General features: G+C 33.1%; 1 protein-coding gene across 2 annotated transcripts in view; it reads right to left on the minus strand.

The window, feature by feature from the left end:
- LOC143258639 (cytochrome P450 302a1, mitochondrial-like) overlaps nucleotides 1-19,506 on the minus strand; it is a 78,691-nt gene extending 59,185 nt beyond the window's left edge. The window contains exon 1 of one of the 2 annotated variants that reach the window (XM_076517892.1): nucleotides 19,134-19,506. The gene's annotated coding sequence lies outside the window, so the exon portion shown is untranslated. The remainder of the gene's footprint in view (nucleotides 1-19,133) is intronic. The other variant, XM_076517891.1, reaches the window with a different exon arrangement.
- Nucleotides 19,507-22,765: the final 3,259 nt, after the last annotated feature.

Below are 22,765 nucleotides of genomic sequence, written 5' to 3' on the forward strand. Positions count from 1 at the left end.
GGGTAAGTCCATAAATTTATCTTTAGTGTATGATCAAACCTTTATTAAGAATTCAAATTTATTCAACTCTAAAAATCTTATCCAGTTTTCTCAACAATCACATATTGCTTATGAACTCTGCTGCACAACATTTTGGGGCGCTAACATGGAAAGACTGAAAGATCATTTAAAGGAGCACTAATTCTAGGTTCAAGGACAGAGGTTACGGGTTTTTACTTTTTTTGACAGATAATTTGAATATAATTCATTTGTTTTTCTTTTTGAATTTTGCGGAAAGCTACACGAAGGATATCTGCTTTAGCCGTCCCTAATTTAGCAGTGTAAGACAAGAGGGAAGGCAGCTAGTCATCATTACTCACCACCAACTCTTGAACTACTCTTTTACCAACGAATAGTGGTACTGACCGTTACTTTATAACGCCCTCACCGTTGAATGGGCGAGCGTGTTTAGTGCGACGGGAATTCGAACCCGCGACCTCAGATTACGAGTCGAACGTTTTAACCCACCTAGCCATGTCGAGCCCCTGTTGAAGAGAGAGAACATACTTTTCTCTACTTTCAGGTAGGCAAGTGTTTGAAGACTAGAAGGTAGAATATTCTTGTTTCTATTGGGTTAAAAATTCTAGACTTTCCTAGTCTTCAGCATAAGAAGATAATAAAGTTTAATACATATTAATATAAATTGCCAAATAAACAGCCTCTTTCAGGGCTATTTGAAACTAATTGCTTGTCAAAGTTTATTGATATCATTCATATAGACAAAATCCCAAAGATCGGGTCACGCCCTCCACAGAACTTCTAGGCATAGTTCATGAAGCTAAAGAAAAAACGTCCCAGCACTGACTAAATCATAGCTCGACAGTTCCAATTCTGACTGCTGACTCGTAATCATCGACACCGACCAACTTGCCTGTATTTAATTTTTAAAAAAATCAAATAAATCTTTAACATTCCCGTCGTAAAAGAATAAGAAAATAATGTCGCCTAGTCAACTCACAAGTTCCAAGGATTGAAATATCAGAACTACCAAATCTACACCACTTACCCCATCTGCCAAACATTGCGAGAGAGTAACAGACTTTCCCACGACTGCCTTCACCCATATGCGACAACTTTGAAAGATGTTAAGTGCGTTTACTCCCGAGGATACTGCTCTCTTCTCAAGGTGTCTTCATTTAAATCAAAACTTCTTTTTATTTTGCACCTGGAAAGGATCTTGTAAACCGAGGAATACGAATGGACATCACTATTGAAAAAATTCAAAAGAACTTACAACGTAAGGATTTCAAGCATTCAATACACAGAACTAGTTTCGTCACAAGTCAGGATATCCATCTCTGACCTTCATACAGCTGAAAATCTCATTTGCGATAGTACATCTCTGTGGTACACACATCATCAAGGTTAAGATCCCAACCAACCACACAACAACAGTGTTATAACTGCCAATTGTCTGGACACACGAATATATCCTGCGGGGCAAAGATCAGACTCGTCTCACGCGACGACCTACATAATGTCTCGGAATGCCACAGAGATTCTCCCAAAGTATCAACGAGTATATCAGACTTAAGGTGAGTTCTAATCTACTTTTCCTAACAGGTAGACCCAATGGTACTTTCAGAAGGAAAAAATTTGCAGGATCCCACAAACTCGAAAAACACTACTGATAGAACGCTCAAGACCACTCAGGACAGCCTCCACAACTCCTTAGGCAATACTACTCCGAATCACGCCTATTTACCTAAACGAACTACGTCAGAGCTATAAACAGCTATTCTAATATTGTAATAATTGGCTATGTTAACTCTTAAAAACACACACTTTAACTTGGGTTCTACCAGTAAAAACGCAGAATACCTCTGAGTGAGAAAAATACCATACTATTAATAAAAATATAACCCACAGCAATCCTAAATGGAACACACAGCATGATCTCGCTGTTATATTCCCACCATTAATCTCACACTCTAGTAATTTCTAAGTTCTTTATACTCTCAACTGTGACTAAGACCCTATTTCTTTCACAAAATACAATACTTGCTCTCACTACTCAACCCGCTAACAAAATTCTAGACTATTCCCTCTTCGATTTTATGATACCAAATACAAAGATAGAAGATACACTACCTGGCATTCTAACTAATACCTCCAAATCACCACAATATCTACAATCGCGTATCTATAATTATAAATACCATATTACATGTTATCAAAGACATAAAACAATATTTCCAAACCTTAATTCTTGGAAAATTTTCCCAGAAATATTGATTGATTGAAGTTAAGCACAAAGCTACACAATGGGCTATCTGTGGTCTACCCACCACGGATATCGAAACCCGGTTTTCAGCGTCATAAGTCTAAAGACACATCCCTGTGTCACTGGGGTGTCATCCGAAAAATAAACAATCTTATCCATAAAAGAAGTTTTCTCCGATTATTTATCAAAACTCACAAGCATACCTTAAAATAAGCTATAAATATTACTGACAGTTAAATAACAAAACTCCTCAAAATCCAACAACAGCCTAACTGGAATACATTCAACATTCCTATTAACGAAACAAAACCAATTTCTACTCTTTCATGGAACAAATTCAAAAACATTATGTGACAATAACGCAAGCACTCTAAGCTCTAACATAATCTACAATAACACACATGACAAAAACGTTAAACTCTTCGCCCAATGTTATGCGAATTCATTCACCATACCAAATCATCCCACGTTTGACAGACAACACCACAACTACATCACTAACCGCGCCCTTACCAACAGCTCAATAAACAAACCATCATTTCCTGTTGATCTATTAATTCATCAAAAATTAAAAAAACACTACCAAACACGTTCAATTACCTTAGCTGAAATCAAAACTGCAGTAAAAACTTTCAAGCGCATCGTCCCCGGAGAAAAAGATTTTGGTTTGTTTTGAATTTCGCGCAAAGCTACATGAGGGCTGTCTGCGCTAGCCATCCCTAATTTAGCAGCGTAAGACTAGAGGGAAGGCAACTTGTCATCACCACCCACCACCTACTCTTGATCTATTCTTTTACCAACGAATAATGGAATTAACCGTACCATTATAACGACCCACGGCTGAAAGGACGAGCATGTTTGATGTGACGGGGATTTGAACCCGCCACCCTCGGATTATGAGTCGAGCGCTTTAACCATTTGGCCATGCCGGGCAGAGAAAAGGAATCAACAACTTTATTATCAAGAACTTCTATGATAGGGTATTAATTCAACTAGTCGTCCCTTACAATTTTTGTATTATCCGGTCATTGCCTGTCCATCTGGAAATCCGCCCTTTACAAAGCACTCCCCCCAAAAAAACACGAATATCAATCTATCCAATAGTTACATGTCTACTCATCACACGAGTAAAACTTATGGAAAATTTCATCTGAATCTGGAGAATAACACACTTAACAATACCTAAAACGCAAAAAAAACGAGAAACCACTTACATTTTTATTTAGGTTAGTCAAGACAGCTTATCAAGAATTCATTCGTGAACATACACAATAGCTACATTTATTGAAGTAAAACAAACTTTTGACTCAGTTGGCATGACGCTATAAGGTTCATACTTTTCAAGTATGAAGCACCCATTCTCATAACCAAATAGTTACAGTATCTAGTTTCCATAGAAACAGTTCCGCCAGAAAAAAAAGTTAATAATGCCCCAGCTAATTCATTTTCTCTGAAAGCAGGATTATCACAAGGATCCGTTCTTAATCCACTACTTTACATTTTGTTTGTAAATGACAAACCATTTCCAGAAATAGCTCACAGTCTGGTTTCTCAGTCGCTGTTTGGAATGTTTCACATGCCCATCTTGTTACATCATCCAGGGTACACTAAATGTTAAACATTATTATTCATTATTCACTGGTTCAACGGCTAGACAGCAGTTCTTAACTACATCAAAACCCCAGCTATAGCTCTCCACAGAAAGCACAAGTAAACACAGTAAAAACTCCGAAATATTAAACTATCAATATGTAACATTCCTATCGCATTCAAAAACACAACCAAATTCTCAGGAATAGCGCGCGTGAACTGGAACTCTCACTTTAATAACATTCTCAAAAACACTAGTAAAAGAGTCTCATACTTTCATTGGATCAGAGGTATGAGAAAAAGCTGCAGTGGCCGTAATGCCATGAAAATAAATAAAGTTTACATTGGACCCTTTTACGAATATATATGTTTAGTTACTTGTAATATGTATGGCACTGTATACAACAAGATCTGCCAGAAACAATACATTTATAATGTCCACCCAAATACACCCCTCGTGAATAAGTAAATAACCTCATAGACTTATCGACTGCTAAATAACACATCAAAATTAGCCAAAAAGCACTAAAATAAATCGGGCACGCGTAACAGTCAGACCAATACCTCTTGAATACTAACAACCATACTCTCTACATCTATTTATCTCCTCTAACCTATCTAAAAGACATTAATTAAAACACCCTTCTAATACAACAAAAAAAAAAAATACATGTGCGAACAAACTACTTTCTCTTTGCATTTCCACATCTCGGCCATGGATCAGGTAGATTATTTAGTGCCTGGCTCGCGAAAGCAGGTTTTCATCGGAAACTCCGATTTCTCGCTACATCCAGTTCATCCAGGATATTGAATGATTATATCCTATCTCTCCTGAAAAGGGCTGTCACTTATTATCATTTTAACATAATGCAGCTTTCTTTAAAAATGCATAATAACCTTTTAACAACTAGTGAAACAGAAACTCAAAGTACTTGGTCATAGTCCTCACTTCTCAACTGGACTACTTTACAACATCTCAACCAATGTTCTCTACCAAAATTAGTTCCAGAAGCAGTTTCACATCCAATTTCGTTTGGCTTTAATATTTTCATCACTCGGGGTAAAGAAGAACAGTAGTTTCTGAGCAGCCTGTGTAGTTTCTGAGCAGCCTGTGTTGTCCTTTCACACTCAAATCTTTCTTCTTTCTTTTTAAGGCTTGAAAGATTTCAAACGTAAAGTTCCTGCCACGAATTTGGTTTGTTAAGGGCAGTTCAACCATTACTCGGTATGTATTAAACGAGTTTGGTGAGGTCCTATCATTCAGTATATTCGTCCCCCGCTAGTACAGCGGTAAGTTTACGGATTTACAATGCTAAAATAAGGGGTTCGATTCCCCTCGGTGAGCTCAGCACATAGCCCGATATGGCTTTGCTATAAAAACACACACACCTTCAATATATTCAAAGTAATGTGTAAAACAGAAAACGAGAGTAAGGTACGAGTAAAGAACACTCTTCTAATTCTTCATATGAAACTTACATTAAATAATGATTAAACAGCTACTAAGCTTTTATTCACAATTAAAGCATTTGAACTTTATTTAGAAAGAAGTCAACTAGTTTCTTAAATTTAATGTGTAAAAAAATGTATGCTGTTATTAATTGGTTATGATTTTTTTTCTATACCTTCTACCTTAGTTTTGAACAGAGTAATCGATGTTGTCGCCATGTTTAGTACTCCGTATAATTGGGATGAACAATAATTTAATAAATGTTATTATTATTATTACAGCCATCAAACTGTTGAACCTTGAATACTGAAAACCTACAGACTCTACAAGTTTTAGAACACGATTTGTACTTCCTTCAACGGGAACAATGTAACATTTAGTGCTGCAAATCATGCGTCACTGTTTGGAATTGTGGGAGCATTAAAATATTGACGACCAAGTCTATTTTTCAGTCAGACAAGAGTAGACCATACATTGGGCCCACCGCTGGTACAGCGGTAATTCTTCGGATTTACAACGCCAAAATTAGGGGTTCGATTCCCCTCGGTGGACTCAACAGAAAGACCAATGTGGCTTTGGTATTAGAAAACACACAAACACCATGTGTTGGTTACTGATAATTAACTTTTCTTCAATCTATCAGTTAAAATAAAAGGCAGTTTTCCTCGAATATTCTGCAACAAAAATCGCGTATATCAGTTTAGTTGATGAAACTAATGCAAAAACTTTAGTAACTCTGTCTATATAACCTGAAATAAACATATTTTCGTAGCATTATATTTACTAAAGCAATTCTATGTATAGATAAACCTATTTCGACCAAAAATATTTTCACGTATAAATAGTCGAAGAATTTTATTTTAAGAAATATCATTGTCGTTGATTGTTAAGCTACCTAGAAATCTTATTTGAACAAATTTAGTTTTATATTCTTTACTCAAGTTCTCGCTGATAAAAACAAGTTCGTTCCGCGAGAACTGTTTTAAACCATTTACGGAATTTTCGTGCTCTGTGCAATATAATGAAATCACACTCAAGTTAACAGTTCAGTTAACGACTGGTCAGAGTAGAACAGTTAATGACGAAACAACTATAATAACAGTATAATTTTTCTTCGAATTCCTACAGTCTTGCAGAATATCAATTGTACGTACTTAATCAAATAGTTCATTTACTACTAAATATCTTATTTTGTAAAAGTTGACTGCCTTATCCCCTTTCACAGGTTTGCCTCAAGACGAGAAACGTGATAACTTTGGAAAATGAAGGCCTGTCTTTTGAAAACGCAGCATTATCGATTCTTGGTTTTGCTATTTTTATTCTACATGATTTACTAGCACCGTGATATTTTTCTTAAGTGTGTGTATTACATTTAGAGTGGCGAGATTATTCAAGAAACGAATGAATTTCGCTTATGAACATCAAAAATACAAAATACATGATTCATAATTAATTTATCGTATATCTCTATTTATGTTTATCTGCAATTCAAAGAGATTTCTAATTTTTTTTAATCTAATAAATTGGAAAATCAATGAGGGCAATTAAACATTTATTTAACTAAGTTCGTAGAACGTTTTTCAATTTCCACTTGCTAAGAAATTTTTAAAAATTAAAAAAGTCTTGTATTTATCATATCAAATAACTAAATAAAAAACACTCGAATATTTTAAAGTTAAAGCCAAGTGTTTGGCTACTGTCCAACAGCTTATGCTTTTTGTTCAAATAACTCAATATAAACTTTACAATAAACTTCACACTTTTTATATCTTTACTGAGTCTCTTATAAGTCGTGAAAACTGATCTTGTCTTATATGACAGTCTATAAAACTAGGCATATTCTTAAGTCTCTCTACCTCAAGTTTCGTCTAACACCACGTTTACTTCTGCGTGACAGACAAATTATCCTCTCTCTCTCCCTACTGTATACATTTAATCAACTCCGATACTAGTTCACGTTCTCAAAAAAACCCACACAACTTTCGCTATAGGCTTTTTCCAATTACTATTACAGACCAGTTTTTCTAGAAAGCACTTATAACCAGGAACCGGCACAGATTAATTAACTGTATTTAGAGAAGAAAGTTAAATGATCTTAATTTGCAATACTTTTTAAACATACAATATATATGTATATTAGAGTCCATAATAGTGTTTAACATAGCTATAAATTAAGTGCAGTCTCAAGAGGATTTAAAACAACAAGCAACACGTTTAACGATCGAATAAAAAAATATAAAATTACGATAGTTGGAAAACTAGTAAGAGATGTAGTTAACATCGGTGCTTTTATTACATACACTGACTTTTTGTCTTGGGTGAGAAGATTTAAATTATTCTGTTTAATGCATTTAAATAACAAGCTCTTTTTAATCTTTAAACATGATTTATCATCAGCACTAGTTTTTATTTAGATTATTATCATCTCAGTAAAAAGAAAATTAGCTCTTATAAATTTTTTTTCAAAGAAATTCAGCACTAGTTTCGTACCATCTGAACTGAAATACGTAACAGAATAAGTGAATAATACCATTTATTTTGACATTAAAGCTCTCTATAGCTTTGTGTGTAAAACCTGTCAGTCGGCCATGTTTAAAAAAAAAAAAGTTATGTAATACCTATTGCCACTCATTGTTACTTACATAAAAGCTAATAAACAAACATTGTTCTAAATGTACATCTAGTCTCCCAGACACAAAAATGGTAGAAAATTTTATGTTGTATTTTAATTACTGTGCATAATATTTTTTTCATAAGCAAATGGTATGGTGTGACTACACGCGCAAAGCTACACGAGGGCTATCTGCGCTAGCCGTACCTATTCTAGCAGTGCAAGTCATTGCCACCCACAGCCAACTCTTGAGCTACTCTTTTACCAACAAATAGTGAGATTGACCGTCATATATAACGCTCCTACGGCTGAAAGGGCGAGCATGTTTGATGCGACGGGGATTCGAACCCATGATCCTCGGATTACGAGTCTAGTGCCTTAACCACCTGGCCATTCCTGGACCATAAGTAAATGAATAAAACGAACAAAAATATTTTCACAAATTTCAAACAGAAGAGCTTCTAATGTTTTTAATACATTTATGAAGTCATGCCACTCGTCTTAAAACACCACTGAAAATATTTCTATGCACGTGATTTCAAGCATATTTTAAAGCGTAACACCACGCACGGTCTTTTACAACAACGTCTTGAAAAACTTTTGAATAATAATTTTTTGGATAAACTTAGATATATGAAATTATAATAAATACAAAAGTTAGTAATAAAACTTCTGGATAATAAATTACGATATTGAACTTTCTATGTTTTTTGTCTTAGGCTTATTTAATGCACTAATTACATGTTTTACTCTTGTGTACATTTGTTTTTCTTCCTCTATACATTATGCATTAGCGATTAGTGAAACTTGCTCGTTGATTTATTTACGGCTGGACTAATCGATTAGTAAGTTTTCTTCAAAACATATTTCTGCTTACCCGTAAATCAGACGGCTATGTGTGTACAATATAGACGAGTATCAGAAAACATGAGATCAAACTATTCCACTGTTAGTGATGAGTTATCCTATACATGAATGTACCAATTATTAATAGGATCCCTGAATTTTAGGAGGGAACTATAAGCGCAGTTTAAGCTTGTATACAATCACTCAGTAGAGTTCTCCATAGGATATGTAGAGATTAAGAAGCATCGCTTATTATAACCATGTTGTTCAAATGAGAGACTTAAATCAATTGATAATAAAATGTAGATGTCGCATGACATTGATGATAAGATTGGATTTTATAAAGTTGACATAGTATGACTGGCTAGACAACCGCCGTTACAAGAATGGGAAAAAAAAAGGTAAGGAAGCGTTGAGAAGGACTTCGTAATGTACTGAAAATACTTTACAACATGATTTACATAATACAGAAGGATAAATGATCTAAGCCATGGGTCATCTATCGTGCTCATGTCTTTTGTTATATATGGGTTAAAGAATAACAAATTGGGTAGTCCTAGGAATGAACTAATCAGTGTAAACTCAATCTGCTGAAAATCCCAGTATTCCTATTAAAAGTACTTTTAGAAAGTCAATAAAATTGGTTCCACTAGCGGATTCATCTTACCACCTGTCTATGGATAAATTTCCAGTGACAGGATGACAACAGTCGACAAGATGCTATCACATTCGTATACGATTGGCTTTGGATAAGAAAACCAGAAAAAAAAGGCTTATTGTATGCACAAATTATTTTTTTTATGGTTGTTCTTTTTTATATATATATTACAATTGTTCAAGGCACTTCACAATCGATGAAGGAAGCAGTATTATGAGACTTTTTTTTTTAAATATTGTAATTAAATGTTAGCTAAAGGGAGTTGCTGGTTTTAACAATAATGTCGTGATTAAAACTTTGAAAACGATGAGCCTTGAATGCTTAATTGAAAGTTTTAAGGATATAACATCAAATTTTACAGCATATACAAATTAAATTAAACATTTAAAATAGAGAGTAATTTTAAGATAAGATAAATCAGTCAGTTGATTTGTTTTACGTTAATTGCGTAATTTGTAGCGTAGGCCTACGCAGTACATTTATGGCAGTATATAGTTTAAGTTTGTAGAAACGTTAAAAAAAAGAAAGAAAAAATAGTATCATCTTTTGAACTCGACGTTTAATTATTGCGACCAGATATTTTAAAAACGAACTGAGCTACCATAGTATTTTCGATTGTTAGAATAATTAAAATCAGTAATAACACTGATTTCAAATAGCTCATAATTTTCATAACCAGTATAAATCAAAATTTCGTTAAATCAACTTTTTGAACAGCCGAAAACAGTAATAATGGGAAACTAGTTTTAATTAATAAATTTAATCACAGTTTTTATTGGTTTATTTACGTCACATTAATCGATGTAATCTCTGCTCATAGGTAATTGATTAAATCGTCCGGTTCTGGCATTCATTGTAGCAAACAAGATATGTTGTACTATATTTTGGCTGTAACAATTAATATTTAATTTTTATTAAACTATATTGTAAAACTTTACAAGCAAGTAAATTTTTAGTCTAGCACAAACTGAAGACACAACACTGGAAAGCCAAACAAAGTTTATTTACTCTATGTAATAAAGTAACTTCTCCCTGAACTTTATATTAAATTTATGTTGAATTTCGTAGAAGCAGAATAAATTACTTGTATACAATTTTTTCTCTCGTATAAGTTTCATGGACAAGTTATCAACCACAGATTTGTCAAACAGTCATTTGAGTATTTTTATTCAAATAAATTGCCTCTTGAACAGTAACTTATAGCGGACAGAAATTAGATATGATACGTCACCTAGAGAAACAACTAGAGGGGTAGCAAATAAAAATAATTATATCAATGAATTAATTTGTAACGGTCGCTGTATATTTATAATCACCTCTCTTATTATGTTTTCCTTTAAACATATTTGCTGCGGGTAATTTGTGGAACACCACAGTCGCAACGTTACTTCCTTATGGAGTAGAAATTATGATTATTTTTTACGAAGTGTTTGTTTCAGCACAATGCTCCATTATAGGCTATCCGCACTCTGTCCGCCACGGGACTCTAATTCCGAATTCTAGAGTTATAAGTTCTTGAGCTTCCGAGATACTACAGATTTAGTCATAATAAACGTTATCCAAAACTGTATAAATAGAAGATCATAGAAAAACGAATCCTACAAAATACCATTTATTTTTAAAGGTTTTAGAAGTTTGTAAAATGTGCACGGTTGTTACTAACTAAAACGTGAAACGCACAAGAGATTAAGTAACAAACCAGAATGATAAAACTAAATGAATAAGGGTTGACACAGAGATACGACGTTTTTTTTGTAATGGAACCTAGTACTGCTGCCCATACTTGGCATCCTCATAGACAAGGTAAAAAAAATTAACGGTAAGTTATTAATCACAATGACTTGTCAATGGGTAATAACTACCCAAATAATGGGTACTATATTCAGTCGCATGCGATTTGGCACTATCATCTCTTTTAAGTCAAAATGAAAAGAAAATCAGCATATCAAAACTGAAAATAATTAAGATGAATACTGAAAATGACCTAGAGAATTGATACAAATATCTGGATTTGATGATAAAAAGAGAAAAAGCATTATGAAGCTGTCCCTAGATATCTTAAATACATTGCTTTGATAAAAATTTATTGAAATTTAATTCATCTTTAATTTTTTTTAATTTCGCGGAAAGCTACACCAGAGCTAAACAAAGAATAGTTATAAAACTATTATGTATTATGTCATCAGCTGGATCTTCTCGCTGATAATGGCATTTTCGGTCCTAAATCTAATAATTTTTCAACCTGTTCGGTTAGTCCTAAATTCATATACTAGCCTAACAATTAAAAATAATCCCATTGACAAAAGTATCATAATAAAGTGTTTGTTTGTTTTGCTTTTTGAATTTCGCGCAAAGCTACTCGAAGGCTATCTGCGCTAACCGTCCCTAATTTATCAGTTTAAGACTAAAAGGAAGTCAGCTCAATCAATCACCCACCTCCAACTCTTGGACTACTCTTTTACCAACGAATAATGGAATTGACCGTCACTTTATAACGCTCCCCGGCTGAAAGGGCAAGCATGTTTGGTGTGACAAGGATTCGAATACCCGACCCTGTTCGAATCTTGTCAGCGAACATCTTCATATTTTTAGCTATGGGAACATTATTATGTGATTAACAAGAATCAGTGGTGCTGATAGTTGCTTTCCCTCTAATTTATCATTTTAAAGTAGAAACAGCTAGCGAAAACAATTGTCAAATAACACTGCGCGAAATTTCAGATACAAGAAAACAATACAATATCTTAAGACCTGTAATTTACTTTTTAACTCAGCCAATAATGTTTAATTTTTTGTTCTAGTTTGGAAGACCCTGAGGTAACAAGAAGAGTATCGTAGGTGAAATAGCTACTAGCTTCACCCTTTTATGATTACTTCAGAATGTATGTTCAGTTAAGAGTATTTATAAATATTTCATGCAGGTGTTCTGCATATATCGTTTACATACTGTTAAAAATTATGTGATAGACTGATAAGTGTGTTGCATGTCAAGTACATGTAGAAGTATAATATTATTCAAATATCATATTGAAATGGCCAATATGATAAGATTGTGGGACGTTTAATCCACAAGAAGGAAACAAGGCTTCTGACAGTTTTGTTTTTTATGCTTTGTGTGTCATTTTGGAGATAACGCACGCCGAAACTGTCATGTTATCAATACCTTTACCTCAGCTTTTAAGCTGGATGATCATTTACATTTTTATCCCATGGTATAAGAAAATACATATCTGATATTTATTTATATACTATTGAAAATTTAGCATTCATACCTGCTATAAAATTTTCTTTACATAGACATCTGGAGTCTGGTGGTTCCCAGTATTTCAAATTGACAGCTGATTTTAATCGATTCCTTCGTTTTTTGCGTTTTGGAAAATAACAGAAAGCGAGACTGAACTATTATCCTTGTCTATTGTTACATTCAACAGCACAACAAGCGATTATCATTATGCTATCTGATGAAGTAAAGGCATTAAGTAATGCGAGAGAAGTTCACACTGTTAAACTTAACATAAATACATGATATTTGACGACCTAGAGTAAATATATGGTACTTGACATTCACAATGGCAAAGACTCGGGAATTTTTCCGTTCGTGACGTCACAAGCAAAACCTCAATGCCGTTAAATATGCTAATCTTTTTATTTGGGTTAAGGTTACATAGAGCAACGGCTGGAAAATTGTTTCACTTTTGTCCTCTATCTGTGTACAATACCTCAGGATGGGAGTCAGTCCATCAAGAGGTGACACAGACACTTCAGCGAATTGGTATAGTTTTTTTTTGTTTGTTTTTAAGGGGGCAGAGAGGTTCGATATATCATAATATTTCTGTCTTTGTTCTGTTTAAACGTATGAATAAAAATTCTCTTTGTAATCCAACAAACAATAGAAGTCAACTGAAAACTTTAAGCCAATCTATCAAGTAACCACACCTATTGTAAATAAAAGTTTATTTTTAATTTGTGTTTGCGTCTTTTTTCCCCATTGATATTTGTGCAATTTACGTTTCTAGTTTAAAATTCTCCGATATAATTGTACCTGAATATCATGTAAAGAAGCTTTCAATTAAAGTGAAAAAAATGCGTCGAAATCGCAGGTGTGTTCACGTCTCGTCATGCTTGAGTTAACGAAATAAGAGGCACAGAAACCAAACTTATTCATCCACACAGAATAATTCGATTATTGTACGTCTATTAACATTTCAGAGAGGGAGGTGTAAAAGTTATGTGAAGAGGAGGTTAATGAAACCTTATAAGTGTAGTGAGTGTTGGTATAGCAAACTTGAATAAAGACGTAGTATTGAATCACCTAGCCTAGAGCCAAGTGCATAAAGTTGATCATGAAATTAAAAATTGTTTCTTAAATTATTTTATCTTGTATCACCAACGTTTTTTAATAAAAAAAAACTAACTTTATTAAAAGGCTTCGTTGACTAAAGACGATTTCAATATTTTTTTCCCCAGTTTTGTGGTCCATACTCTTTATTTTATACTTTTAGTATGTAGACTAACAATAAGTAATACTTTTGTTAGAAAGCAACATGACAGAAAAAAATCATTGTTGAAATGTAGTATTACCAAAACGCACTGTCTATTATATATTAGAAGTTGTTAAAGTAACTGAATGTTACCAATATTCTATGATTATGTCACGAAATCGTCGCATAAATAATTTTAATTCTGATTCGCTCACAAAAGAATTAACCAATGTTTAATTGCTTCAACTGCACTTCAACGTACGATACGAATAAACCATAAACGTATACAACAGTTATTGTTAAAATTTAGCCAAATGCACTGCATAAAGTATATAGAAGAACAAAATATAGTGTACCTTTAATTTTAGAAAATATTTTAGATTTCTTATTTTGTAGAAAGGAATGCCGATTTAAACGTATTATTAGTATTGAATAATCAAGCAATACAAACGTTATTTTATCTCTTGCAAAGATTCAAATGATTCAATTGATGAATCCGAGAAAATAGAAAAATAATCAAAACCATAAATGCGGTTATTTTCGTAATCAATACTTTGAATTCTTGGTAGCAATGTCACGCTAATTTACAACATATTGGTAGCGTTTTAAAATAACTTTTTGTAGGAGACTAACCTGTTTCAGTTCGTAACAAGTCGGACAACCTTCACTTACCTGTACCTTTGCTACGTTCCGACTCGAAATTCCTGTTAGGTATCTGATTAAATGTGGACTTATAAAACACACTTCATATTTTAACACTAATTTGCTTTAAATCTTCACGCCTCCTCAAACCTGTTGTGCAAACGGAAAACAAAACAAACAATAACGGAGTACAAAAACTGGACTTAAAACTCGATTTACGTTTGATAAAATAAAGTAATAAATAAAAAAAAATGTGCATTTCTCATAGAATATTTACTGGAATATACAATATTAAACATACAGCCTGTATGTGCAAAATTATTTACTTGTCGATGCAAGTCAAACTTTACATAAGATAAAATAATCAGCATCACACTGTTATAGGAACAAACAAAATTACAAAATTAATCGAGGTAAAGCCATATAGTGTTATGAGAGACGTCATTGTTCGTTCACAAATTTTGTTAAAATTATTAATTTTGCCCTATTAGTCAAAATGTAAATAATTGAAACGTATGAAAAAAAGTTATTTATAAAAGACTAAAGAAACTACTATTTAGAATTGTTCAACCCAGACATATTGTATATTTCTGTAATAGTTATATCGAAACTAAACTATTGTTTTTGAATAATGAGAAAATAAAGGTACTAATCATAATAGTACGTTGTACACTGGTAGTACTTGCAAACTTGAAGATTTAATACCCACAGACACACTTTCTCCTGAAATAAATACAGATAGCTATTCTTTTTTTCAATATTAGAAACATTTTTTCAAATATATTTGACTAAACTAAAAAAAAAAATCTGCGTATGATTTATTTGTTTAAACTGTAATTATTCCTTTCTTCTTGGCTGGTACTGGCTAGCGTCACGTGTCACATAGCCTATTGAAACTAATGTGGAAATACTGAAACATGCATTTAGCTAATTGTCAAGAAACAAATTCACGAACTGCGTTATAAAATAAAGATAAAAAAGTTTTAGAATTTGTGCTTCAATTTCGTAAATTAATTATTGTCGTTTGAGTTGTTTTTTTTAACAAAACAATTTTATCATAAAGAAGTTGAATTGCCTTATAGAATTTTGTAATATACTAATTGACATTTAGTATTATATTTACATTTACGTTTGTTTCAAAAAACTAAATTCTATGTTCTATATCAATCCCTTATAAAACATTAATCCCAACTATCACTAGTTTTATGTTGACATTTCTCAATACCTTACACTAGATCAATGACACAGGTTCAATATTAACTTGTTAAATAAAATTTTAAGTATAATACGGATTGACCTATTGTTTTAACAATAGAGCAATCAATGTATTGCTATTATGATTTCTTCCATTATGACAGAAAACTATACAAAGATGAGTGCGAGAATTATTCTAGGCTTCAAAATCAGCTTAAATTATTATTTAACTACTAGTCGAAATAAACACGTTTACACTTAACGTTTTAAAAATACCGTTTACTATTCCTTAAATTAAATCGACACTTTGGTTTTAGCACTACATTCTAAACAACTAGATCTTGTTGTTTTAAAGAATAATGGATATCGAATGGTTTTACAACGCTTCCAAACAAGGTAGGATTGTGTCATGCAACTATACGTTTGTTTTCAATCAGTGCGCAATAAAAAAAAAATGAAATTTCGACGTCATTAAATATTTTTATTGTTTATTTTGTACAAATTATCTAATGTTGAGCTTGGCGTGGCTTTTCGGATTTCTCAGCACTTAACTGTATTATCTTCATTTCACTTCGAAATAAAATTCCTGGGTGTCAGCTAATTAATGCGTTTTCCGAATGCAGATATACATTTTAAGAACCTATTGGTACAGCGTATGTCGACAGACTTTCAACGCTAGAAATCGAATTTTGATACCCGTGATGGGCATAGCACGGATAGCTCATTGTGTAACTTTGTATTTAACTACAGACAAATAAAACGAACGAACATATTGTTTTGGCTTCCTTTCTGAACATTATTTTCAAGCATTATTTAAAAATTGACAAAAGAAACATACTACATCTAAACTTGCTAATCACCTACCATAGCAAAAATTGTGAGCTATAACAATAGCTAACTGGCTTACAAATACAATTTTATCTCACTGCTGCTAACATGTTTGCTTCCTTTTTAACGATAGAATGCTTTCTTTTGTTTGATTATTACTATTAGGTAAGTGTCCTCGTTTTCACGACACTAATTCTCAAAACACATTACGTCTCAACAGAAATTTTACTGGTTGGTTGGTTGTTTTGAATTTCGCGTAAAGCTACACGAGAGCTATCTGCGCTGAAATTTTACTAAAGCAATGAGCTAGGTTTAGAACTATTCCTTTAGGTAGCTCTGACACGCAACCGGGTTGATTATTCATGGTCTATACTTTAGTTTACTACAGTGTCATGAAAGACATCTTCATCGAGTTTTAACACAACAGAATGCAAATATAAGAAGTATACACCATATAATGTGATAGAAGAAGTAAAAAAAAAAAAACGAGAAACAAAAATTATGTTGGTAAAAAAGTAATTGGCAAGTTAGTAGGATTAACTTTTATTCTTCCACAAAACAAGCCAGATCGTAATAAACCTGAAAACTTAGACATTGTGACTCGATTAAATTACTTAATACATTATTATACACATGTTATTTGGGAAAACATTTAATTATATACATATACACACACATACACACTTAAAACGCAATTCGCACGGAGCAAACAACTTCTCAACTCTGGCTAGAAACGAAGTCTTAGATTGACTGCAGCTACTTAAACAAAGATAGATATGTGTAACCCGGTAAACATCTAGATATCCAGTTTTTGCAGTGTGGTCAAATGCTTGAAAACGTGAATATAAAAATATGAAAAAGTTACTGGAGTAAAATCCAAGAAATGTGGAGAGTAAGAAATGAATATATGTCATGCCTCTTTCTGTAAACTATTTTGAATTAAACGAGAGTATCACATTGTAGCCAAACCAGTATCACCACTATTACTTACAAGTTCAATGTCAATTTTTAGTTACAAAAGAAGGTGCATTTCCTTGTGTTTACCAGACAATATTTAAAAATTATATTTCTCGAGAGAAATGATTAACGTATTGATAAAATCTAAAAATTAGACTCACTTTTATAAGAATGTGTTAAATTTGTTGTTCTAGAAGAGCAATTTTATGAATGAAGCAATTTTGATTAAAAGTTTTCTAGTAAAGAAAGACGTTCGTTATTATATTGATAAACCGTACGACAGTTCAGAACGATGCGTTAAAATTACACTCAAAACTTGATTTATAAAGTTTTTTAATAATATTTTTTATGTACTCTTCGGTACAACACACTTTTTGAAATAACGTATGCAGTATAGTGTTAACATTTCAGTGGGTAGTCGGACTGCTTGAATCCAAAGTTCCATTTGTTGTTTCATTTGATACAAGCAGAGTATTGGCATTGCTAGGATGAAAATGGCATTAAATGATTTACTTTATGTATACGCCAATTTATTGACATACTGTAAAACTTCTTTGTACACAATATTTTTTTGGTTTGTTATCATAAGAAGTCCTCACTCAGAGAAGGGACGTAGATAATAGCTCTCTTGATCACACATTACCAAAATATATCTGGCTTTTTCAATTTGAGACCAGTTGGTTAAGTCCTGTTTTGGAAGCTGGTACACAACACACGGTGTATAGTGCATTAATATTACTTTTATTTTATGATTAGCTGGACTTGATGCTTGAGTAAATTCTGAAACTTCGTTCTATACTTTAACTACAAGAACTAGTACAGTAAATATATTAACAAAGAATATAACCTAGATAACTGTAAATACCCACAATTGCATAGCGGAGTGAAGGTCGACCCCAATATGACATAGCATGTTTTCTTTCACAAGTTTACGTTTTTATGTCCTGAACTTTCTCTTAAAAAATAAAAAAGGGGGAGGGTAATTAATTAATCAAAACATTCCAAGCTTCGAGTGAACAATTTACGCTCACACGTGGCATCAATGAATTATTTACAAGATTTTAAACCATTATACAAACAGGAATAGTGAGCTTATTTAAATAATCATGTCATAATGTTAAGTTGCTCTCTTTTACAAAATTACCTTCGAAAACCGAAATGTACATTTCTACACGTGACAACTGAAAATTTGCTTTCTTTGGTACAAACTCCATTTTGAATAAAAATGAAGAATCTTCCGTTTGCTTGAAGTAATCTTTCTATACCCACCAGTTCTGTCTCATTTTCTGGGTATAATGATTTTAAGCTTTGAGATAAATGCGTCTTATAGTATAAAAAGTGTCAAAATTACAACTGTATGTGTAAGAAAATTTTGAAGGTGTCCTAAAAAACACAATTTCTCTAAAATAAAATTTACATGATGTGGGTTTTTTCGTCATCACTAAATAAAAATGAACTGTCTGCGGTGTGCTTACCTCAGTTAACAAACTTAGGTTTTTAGGGCTATAAACCCTCTGGTTTCGAGAGAGTTTAAAAAAGAAACAAAGAAAGTATTAAAGTTTGAAAACAAAACCACTAAATATATCACAAAAGAAGTAAAAAACATAAAATACCTTTAGAAGTACGGGATTGCGAGTTGTGGGGAAATATATTTAAAAGGAAGAACTCCTTTCTTTTACTTAAGTTTTGACACACTTCTCTCCTACGTATACAACGTCCACGGGAAGGGGTAGGAAGGTTGTGTGGAAATCTTTTCACACTTTTATGTTACAAGCAACGTCTCAAGGTTACACAAACTAAAGTACTTCTTCTGAATTCTGTTTGTACAAAAGGTATCTCAAACATTTCTTCCACATTCTAAGAAACTAGATAAAGTTTTAAACTACAGATTGAATTCTTTTTGAGGACAGTTATAAAACTTTCCAGTGATCTGCCAATACAGGCTAGAGTTTTACAATAACTGTCTAACTTATAAGCTGGCGTATCAAAGGAACTGCAGGGGTGAGAAGCAGTGGGAATATCCTAAAGCAATGAATGCGTCTTCTCTTCGTTAAATCCTGGTCTTGTCCAGACAACATTCCTGCCGGTTTTTGTTCAGTTTCAGCTCCGCTCCCTTATTGGTAAGAAATTCTCTCTGGTAAATAAAAAAAACAAAAACGGATTGTTCTGCGTTTACTAATATTGTATATGTTGTACATTAATACTAATATTGTATATGTTGTACATTAATACTAATATTGTATATGTTGTACATTAATACTAATATTGTATATGTTGTACATTAATACTAATATTGTATATGTTGTACATTAATACTAATATTGTATATGTTGTACATTAATACTAATATTGTATAGGTTGTACATTAATACTAATATTGTATATGTTGTACATTAATACTAATATTGTATATGTTGTACATTAATACTAATATTGTATATGTTGTACATTAATACTAATATTGTATATGTTGTACATTAATAAGGGAAATAAGAAATTGAAGACCTTTTATCAAACTTCTTTGTGTTCTTAACGTATAAATGTTTTAAATCATTGTGCATCAGGTTTTAGTTTCAGAGATATTTAGCATTAAAAATATTAAATAAATAATATATTTTCTCCTTTCCATTGTGTTACAGAAACAGGTTAATAAAATTATTTGTTCTCCCCTATACCTCCAAACGATCGCTATTCTTGAATAACTTTGCTGTTTCTTTTACCTGATTTTGAAACGGTATATTGTATTTTATTCTAGTAATAACTCGCAAATTAGTGAAATCTGAAATTTTATGTTGCATAAACGTACATATAATCTGAAGAAACAAATGTCTCTCTGGGTTGCGCTTGAATGAGGTAATTTCAACAGGTTATACTTGAAAAATAAATAAATAAATACCACTATGGCAAATGGATGTCCAACCGTTCATTGCGCGTGAATATAAAGAAGAAGAAGAGAAAAAGTAAACAAAAATTACATTTATAAATGAAATGTCTACTACGATTGACAATTATGAGTGCATGTTAATATCTGTGTGCAGGTGTTAAAATTTTAATAAACCTTTTCCTTTGACAAAATTTTACGTTGTAATTTTCTTGTAATGCTGTAACATAAAAATAATTTTAAAACGCCAATTGTCTAGTTTTATGCTAAATTATAATTTGTTATATTTTCCTATTTTAAAAAAATGCACGTACAATAAACATGTTTTTATTTCAATTCGTAAAGGTTTTTTGTACAATTTTCTAAAATTTTACTTACAAATTGAACGTTTTGTTGAGTTCTGAGTTAATATATGTAAGAATAAACGTATCCTAGTAATCAAATAATAATTTCTTCGTGATTAGGTAAGAGTGCATTTAAAGTGAAGTAACGTAACCCTGTATATTTCGTCGACACGTTCTATCAGTAAACGTATAAAAAGTCAATTTAAGCTGATTTGTAGATACCGCCCTCTATGGAACAAATTTAGAATATAGTTTATATATATCAAAACGGTTGGTGGGTGTATTAACACTTTTATTGACAAGGAGAGAACAACGTTTCGTTTGTTTGTTTTTTTAAATTTCGCACAAAGCTACTCGAGGGCTATCTGTGTTAGCCGTTACTAATTTAGCAGTGTAAGACTAGAGGGAAGGCAGCTAGTCATCACCACCCACCGCCAACTCTTGGGCTACTCTTTTACCAACGAAGAGTGGGATTGTCCGTCACATTATAACGCCCCCACGGTTGAAAGGGGCGAGCATGTTCAGCGCGACGGTGATGCGAATCCGCGACCCTCGGATTACGAGTCGCACGCCTTAACACGCTTGGCCATGCCGGACCTAACAACGTTCAAGAGAGAGTTCGAATTTGACCGTTGACAAACACATGTCTTAGGGTTGAGAGTATAAACGGATACGGGATTGTAAGGAGCGTTGTAGGTAGGTAGATGTTAGGTTATTAATTAGTATAGGTATAAATTAAACCAATATAAAGGAACACCTTTATACCTATATTAATTAAAAACCTATCATCCACCTGCAATGCCCCCTACAATCCCTACCAGTTTATACTACTGTCCCTAAGAATGTGTCCGTGAATGGTCACATTCAAACACTCTCTTTCTTAACCTGAAGATGGCCTAGGAAGGTCAAAACGTTCTTTTCTCCTTATCAATAAAAGTATTAATACCCATACCAGCCGTTCTGTTTTTCAATTTTGCAGAAAGCTACTCGAGGGCTATCTGCGCTAGCCGTCCCTAAATTAGCAATGTAAGATTAGAGAGAAAACAGCTAGTCATCACCACCAACCGCCAACTCTTGGGCTACTCTTTTACCAAAGAATAGTGGGATTGACCGTCACACTGTAACGTCCACACGGCTGAAAAGGCGAGTATGTTTGGTGCGAGGGAAATTCGAACCCGCGGTTCTCAGATTACGAGTCGAACGCCTTAACCCACCTGGCCATATCAGGCCCCCAGCCGTTCTGAGATACATTTTTATTTCAAGTGGGTTTCTCGTCATCAAAAATTTAGAATATAGTTTATTTACAAGTGTTTTGTTTCGTTTTCGTTTAAGCAGAAGTTATTTCGTTGCAAATATTTTGCAATTGTCTTTTTCTTATATTCAACAGTACGTAATCCAATTTACAGAATATCTACGGGAAGACCACACCAAAAGAAAATATTCGTCTATGAAATGTTTAACAAAAAATGATTAGATGGTGAGTGAATATTTTTTATCAATGAGAATGTTTGTTCGTCTGTAGTTAAGCAGAAAGCTGCACAAGGGGCTACATTTTCTTTGCTACGATGAGTATCAAAACGTGATGTCTAGCGTTTAAGTCCACAGACATACCGCTGTGCCACTGATGAGTCGTTTTTGTTTGTTTGTTTTGGATTTTCTTGCAAAGCTACGCAAGAGATATCTCTGCTAGCCGTCCCTAATGGAAGACCATCGTTTGTTTAGAATTAAATTCAAAGCTGCACAATAGGTTATTTGTGCTCTATTCATCACGGGAATCGAAGCTCGGTTTATAGCGGCATGAGTTCGCAGCCATACCGCTGTGCCGCTGGGGGGGCAAAGGAAAACCAACCATCAGTGTTATGGAAATACTTTATATTCGCTGCAATATTAACACTTAGCCTCTAGAGAACATATGAAGAAAGAATAATATAAAATTACCTGAACACTGTGTGATGACGAGAAAACCCACTTTTAGAGAAAATTATATATGTAAAAAACGGCTGGTATGGGTAGAGAAAGC

This window comes from Tachypleus tridentatus, chromosome 8 (assembly GCF_004210375.1).
Source record: "Tachypleus tridentatus isolate NWPU-2018 chromosome 8, ASM421037v1, whole genome shotgun sequence".
NCBI lineage: Eukaryota > Metazoa > Arthropoda > Merostomata > Xiphosura > Limulidae > Tachypleus > Tachypleus tridentatus.